At 48.0% G+C, this 6,908-nt stretch overlaps 1 long non-coding RNA gene across 1 annotated transcript; it reads left to right on the top strand.

The window, feature by feature from the left end:
* The first annotated feature begins 5,993 nt into the window (after nucleotides 1-5,993).
* On the top strand, nucleotides 5,994-6,704 carry LOC148224273 (uncharacterized). The gene is made up of 2 exons (XR_015802854.1): nucleotides 5,994-6,160; nucleotides 6,545-6,704. It is a non-coding gene; the product is annotated as an uncharacterized LOC148224273 (long non-coding RNA).
* Nucleotides 6,705-6,908: the final 204 nt, after the last annotated feature.

Consider the following 6,908-nt stretch of genomic DNA (forward strand, 5'->3'; position numbering starts at 1 on the left):
AGCAGAGAGGTTGGGGCACAAATGATTTGGAGGGCAGGAGACTGAACAGGCTAAACCATGTGCAGAGGAATGTGCAGACCAACCAACAAGCAGCAAAGGGCACTTCTTAGTGACTTTCTCACAGTATCTGAAAAGAAATGTATGGGGGATGTTATGGGGGATCTCAATGGATTTCCATTTTGGCAAACTGTTGAACAGCAGAGCGCTGTTGATGAGTCTTGACAAGGCAGCCAGCATGAGGGAATTCCAGTTTGGATTTCCTTATGGTGTGTGCAGATCGATGGACTGGAAGTTGGAGGCTGCTTAGGGACATTTTTCATGACCTGAATGCACTCACTACACCAGAGACAGTATCTCCAGTAGTACGTGTACTTGACATTTGAGAAGGGCTAAAACCTCAGGGTGATAAGAAACGTGAGGAAAGCTAGGAGTAAAAATTTGCAAAGACACCAAGAAAGGTGTGTAAGAATACTGAGGTCATTATATGGTCAAGTGGTCAAGCTTTCACAATTAAGAAAAAGAGGGCAGATTTGCCTGACAACTCTGCAAGGCAGAGAGGAGTCATCTCTTAGAGGAAAAAATGCAAATGGAAGGGCAAGAGAGATGAAATAAGCAGCATTATAACCTAACAAATTTAAAAAAAAAACAAAGTAGGTTCAAAGAGCAGGGGAAAAAGCATATTGAGATCAAAACCATTTTATTTAATATAGTGGAAGCAAAAGAAATTTGCATTAGCCTATTATTGGGGAAGAGGGGGGATGCCAACCTTGTTAATAACACAGAAACAATGCATATTTTCATTCTACTTGGAAAAGAGTATGGAAACGTATCAGTATCAAATGAAGACATGAAAGTCCTTTTCAATCTACAAATAACTGAAGGGTATATTAAATGACTCCTAAAGAGATTAATATTTTAAAATTAGCTGTTCTGGAAACTATCATGCAAGAATTGTAAAAAATTTGCTGAGAGAATCTTTGTCACTACTATTTTTGGCAAATATTTGTATATGAAGGGAATCCCAGAAAGCTCCAGAACATCCTACATTATATAAGGCAAATCATTGAAAGCAAATTTTCCACAGTGAATAAATGATAAAAGTGCCTACTACAGTCTTTTGTGCAGAAGTTTTCACATGCAGGTGGAAGCCTGTGTGTGAAGCACAGAAAGCCCAGGAACCCCACAGGGGTCACCTTGAAGAACTGGAACCCTCTAATCCCCCTGTATAATCCACCATCTATAAATGGGAATAATTCCACCTTCTCATCTCCAAAAGGTGTTATGGAAATGAAGCCCACTGACACAACATTGGTAAGTGCACTAGAATCAACCAACAGAATGATTTGGGCTGGAAAGGACCTTAAAGATCCCTTAGTTCCAACTCCTCTTCCATGGGCAGGGACACCTTCCACTGGACCACATTGCTCAAAGTCCTGTCCAACCTGGCCTTGAACACTTCCAGGGTGGGGCATCCACAGCCTCTCTGGGAAACTTGTTTCAGTGCCTCATCACACTCAGAGTAAAGAGTTTCTTCTTCATATCTGAGCTAAACCTACTCGCTTTCAGTTTAAAGCCATTCTCCTTTGTCCTATCACTACATACCCTTGTAAAAAAGTTCCTCTCCAACTTTCTTGTAGGTACTGGAAGGATGTTATAAGGACTTCTGGACCTTCTCTTCTCCAGGCAGAGCAGACCCAACCCTCTCAGTCTGTCTTCATAGGACAGCAGAGCCTTCAGGAAAGTGAATTGCTCCATCATCTCACTGGGGTCTGAGTAGTGTTCAGTGAACAAGGCATGGGATCTTGTACTGAGCACAGACCCTGTATAAATAGCTGCTTGTTAATGGAGCACCGCCTGCTCCATGAGCTGGATGAGGCAAGGGTTCTGTGGGACAAATGGCGCAGGATTATGCTCATGCAATTGAAGACTGCTGCAATGTGTGTATGCACAGAGGGGCCAAACTCCACAAGCCAGCTTAGTACTGGCTCTTTCTAGTTTCTCAGTGCTTGATTTTGACACTCTTAGTAATGATCTTTCACTATGGTTTGTATAATATCATTACGTACTCTTTGGTAAAGGACTGAAGTTGATGTGGCATTGTGGAACTCAGTGGAACTGCTTTTAATTGCTTCTGAGACAACCCTGGTGTGAAGGAAGACAAAGGATGGTAGCAGGAGTAGACAAAAAGAATTATGAGACCTCTCATACTCCAGAACACATCCAGTAAGAAAGTGGGAAGGAAAAAAGAAAGAAGAAATGCCAAATGCAATGCTTGTGTGTAAATGCAAATGAACCCCTGTTTGTCTCCCTAAGACCCCAAACTTTGGGGAATTTTGCCTTCTGATCACAGTTCCAGCTTTGTGACTCAAGCATCATTCTCCAGATCTGCAGTGTATCTTCCCATTTATCTCTAACTAAGACAATTTTTGAGTCCTATATGAGTCATAAGTGTGTTTTATATAGAAACCAAAGAAGGTTCTTCCAGTCTCTCAGTAAGATATGCCGTGCTGCCAGGGAAGCACTTTTGGTTGTTCTGACAAGCAATTGTGACTGCTCTGAATTGCCAGAAATACTGTCTGAAGAGCAAAAGGATCATTTTCCATCTAAATCCAAAAGGGTTTATAATGCAATCTTTGTGTCGCCTGAATGCGTTGATCCCACCTTGCAATCACTGATATTAGGCTTTGCAAACTGGCCAGATCCCAGTGGGTATAATTTTCAGGCTGGCTAACTCGCAGGGTTCGAGTGATGCCACTCAGGGGCTCAGAGCCAGCGGAGCAGAGGGGGCGGCATGCAACACACGGGAAGGGGTCTGAGTCAGGGCTCCCGAGAGCAAGGAGACCTGCCTCTCTCTCCTTCCTGCTTCTGGAAACCACTCCTTGCAAGCCGGGTCCGCTCCCTGACAGCCACCTACCCTGCAGTTAGGTCCTGTCCTTTCTCAGCTGAGACAGGAGGGACAGGTGGCCCATGCCGGAAGCAGTGGCTGCGGCACAGGAGCAAGGGGGGGTTCCTGGTCCAGAGCCCAGAGCTGCCATGTGACAAACAGGAGGCCAGGTATTAACAGGTGGGTGAGAAGACCGGGGCTGGCTGCCTGCTCAGGGAAGCGGCCGTTTTAAAACCAAGGCGGCAAGGATCACAGGGAGAGCATGCACGGTGGGGAGGGCATATTTTGAAGAGGAGGAGGAAGGAGCTGTTTTGGAATTGGGTGTAAAGCCATTTGTTTGGAGGGATGCCAGGGTAACAGTAGGTGCCCAGAACAAACGCGCGCAGCCATCCCAGCACTGAGAGCCTGCATGCTCGTCCTTCGCAGTACCTAAGTAGGTCAGCCCGTTTCTTCAACCTTTCCTCTTCCCTTTCTCACTTGCTCTCTTTGTGGGAGGTGGTGGTGGCGGTAGCAGAGGGGCTACACCCGTTTTCACTGATTTCCAACACTGTCTACGTGTGAACAAGAGAAGCGGAGAGAAGCTAAAGCTGCTTTCTTATTAACAGCTGGTGACAGTCCCTTTACACAGTGCGTGTCGCATTTCTTAGCCGAGGTAGAAAAGGAATGAAAGAGGAAGACAGTTATTTAAAGTTTAACATTACAGATGAATTACAAGGATATTCTGAGGCTCACAGTCCCCCTCAGCAATTCTGTGAGCCCTAAGGCTGGCCCCGCCACACCTTTGCAAGTGCCTATTTTAAGCAAGTGTGCTCATCAGGTTTGGGAGGACAACTGCTCCAAGTAATTCTGGGATGCAGGTTTCGCACCACAGGATGCCAGCGGGATCCAGTGAAGGTTATGGACTGTCTAGCCTGAACTCCATCTGTGCCCTGAAGTTTCCTCTTGGCTGGGCACCGCTGAAGGACCAGAAGCAGCCAGTAGGAAGCAGTAGGCACAGGGGCTCTTGGGGAATTTAAGCCATCTGAACGTGGCACTCAGTTTTTTAAGACAGCGTTTTTTTAAGCACTGTGAACATATTGCACCCAATTATAATTGCATTATGTACTCTGTGCCGTGCTATGAGTGCATGCCTCCTCCTAGCTATGGAGGGGCAAATCTGACATACATACAACAAGTGCCCTGTTTTCTCCTATGTAGCTTCTCCCAGCCTGTGTATCACGATAGTATTTGCATGCCTCCCAGTAGGGCACTGAACTGTGTGGCTAACATCTGCCACGTGTTGTTTGTTCTGTCCCCCTCTCCCAAGGAAGGAGGTGAGTGTAGTGGAGCATCTTGTTTTTGCAGCACATTTGTCTGGCTTTTGCTTTCCCTGCATGCAGAGCTATGTATTTACATTAGTAAAAGTAAGGGTGCAGAAATGTGTCCTGCAATTGAAAATGCCTTTATTTCAGTAAGTAGAATTATGGCTAATTAAGTCAAATTAAAAAGGGAAAGCAGACTTGATTTTCCTTATTCTCAGCATACTCTGTTTGACAAATGGGTCTTAACCACAGATGACAGTATTAGCTTCAGCCTTTCAGACAAGGAAATCTTGGCTGCTATTCTCTCTGCCCATTTATCTATGATAAATTTAAAGACACATGTTCACCCTTCCTGGACAAACACTTTGCAACTGTTTAGGGATTTTTTAATCCAACAGTAAAACCTCTTTACATATGTCTTTTTCTCCTTCTTTGAATGGGCAGCCTTCTATGTGATACCCTCTGTGGATCTTGCCATACAGTAACGCTGGCTCTGGACACAGCTGTATTTCATGGCACTTTGAGTCTGCACCTGGTTTAGTGGCATGGGCACTTCTGAAGCCTAGGAGCCTGGCTTCTATGTGCTTCTATCTCTAGGGCTTTGTTTTAAGAATTTCCACCTTCCTGTTATTCTGGAGTTTATTAATAATCCTCACCCAAGCAAATAACTCGTATTAGTCAAACAACAGTTCTGGTATTCTAGGAGGAACTGAAACATAGGACAGACTGACTTTTTGGAAAGAGGGGGAAAATCTGTATTTTGCCAGAAACTGAAACACCATCTTGAGCCCAGAGGTAAAGTCCTACATATTGGGTTGTGTGTATCCACATTGCTGTTAACACTAAGCTGATTTACATGTTTTCCATGTGTACTTTAAGATTACCTTATTTTAAAGGGTCAGAGTAGTAGTTTCTTTCCTTCAAATTCCTGTAAAATGTTCAGTTTCTGATAATCCTTGCCACTCCCTTCCAGGCTGCTCTGTCTCATCCTGCACTTGCTGGCTTGGTGTTACGATGACAAAAAGCAAAAGCAGGTTCACGGAAGCATTGTAGGAAGCAAATAGTGCCTTTAATCCTGGAGACGTGCCAGCCCAGCAGTATCGAAGTTGAGCCTTCCCTGCCCTGTGTTCCCGGGGCTCTGCAGGAGCCAGGCTGCAGTGACGGGCCCGGACCCGGAGTGCCCGGGGCCGTGCGCTGGCCAGGGCTGTGCCACCTCCCACGCCCCAGCACGGCACGTCGCCTTTCTGTGCATTCCGCGCCCATGAAAAGACTGAGTCCTGCGCTTTGCATGAACATAAGGCTGCCGTTTCCTCTCTGTGGCTGATATTTGAACGATAAAGTGATTTTCAGAGGAGGCAAAAGACAACAGTAGCAGTGAATATACACTGAATACCAGGGCAGGGCAGCAGGAAGCTCACCCTGCAGTTTACCGGGGCTGGCAGAGCAGCGGGCGCTGAGCCTTCCCTAGGCATGCTGCAGGGTGTGACACGGCCTCCTGCGCTAGCCCTGTGCCTCTGGGACAGCCCTTCCCGACTGGACACCGCTCTGGGCACAGCCGGGCACAGCCAGCCCCGGCCGGAACACTGCCCGGGCTCTTCGCTGGCTGCCCAGCCCAGCTCCTGGCCCAGGGCAGGAATCAGCACCGCGCTCGGAGGGGCTGCATGGCGTCCGCTCCTCACCGCCTCCCCCACAAACAGTTGTTTGTCTTAAGTTGGGATTTTTTTTTTTTTCCTTGGGGCTGCCACAGATTTTCCACCTCCGGGGCCAACCAACGGCCAGGGAGGGAGGCTCATTAGTGGCCATGAGGGCGGCCGCCCCTGCCAGTGCCAGGCCTGTCTGGTGAGGGAGGCGGGCGGCAGCTTCGCGTCAAATGCCAAACAACCGGCCTTGTTTTCCTTGGTTGCCAGGGTAGGAGTTGACATTGTCCCCAGCGGAGCACAAGGACTCCCCGTCACATGGCGGGGACAATGGGAAGGTGTGTTTTCTTGACCCGCTGCAGGAAATCCTGTGCGTCTTGCCGGGGAACGCAGCATTTTCCTGCCCTGTCCGTGGCCGGGCTGTGGCGCCGGGGCTCCGCAGCCTGTTCGAACCTGCCGTGCTCGGAGCCTCTCCTGGATCCAGCAGAGCAGCCCAGCGCCGGGAGCCGGCTGGGCAGGGCAGGACAGACCTTCCCTCCGCGGCTGCCGGGACACTGCGTGCTCGGAACAGCCCTGAGCTTCGCAGCTCCCACCTGCGGCCATGCCTGCGGGCCGTGCTGTGCTGTGCTGTGCCTCCCGGCTGGAGCGCAGCCCGCCGTGCCCAGTCGGCAGCACTGCTGCTGTTGATTAACTGATTTGGGTTCTTGTTTTTTTCTTTAAAGAAACAATTCAGAAAGTGACGCATTACTTCTGCCTGTGGACAGAGGGAACAGCTGAAACGTGGGAGACCAGACTACAGCTGTGTGACTACAGTTTTTTTCTCTCTTTTTTTTTTTCTTTAAACAACACATATTTTAGTGAATAAAAACTACTGATTCCCTCTGCTGGTGTTTTGGACCTTATTTACTTCCCAAGGTGGTGGTGGTGATGGTGGTTGTAGTCACGAGACTTTCTGTGAAAGGAAAAGTGAGAGAACAGGAGAAGCCATAACCTCTTCACTACTGGGGAGTGTTTAAACCACAGCAGTCACCCTGCTTGGTTTGGCTTGTTTGCCCCACTCCACTCATGCATCCTTATGTTCTCTTC

This window comes from Sturnus vulgaris, chromosome 3 (genome assembly GCF_052056855.1).
Source record: "Sturnus vulgaris isolate bStuVul1 chromosome 3, bStuVul1.hap1, whole genome shotgun sequence".
Classification (NCBI taxonomy): Eukaryota; Metazoa; Chordata; class Aves; order Passeriformes; family Sturnidae; genus Sturnus; species Sturnus vulgaris.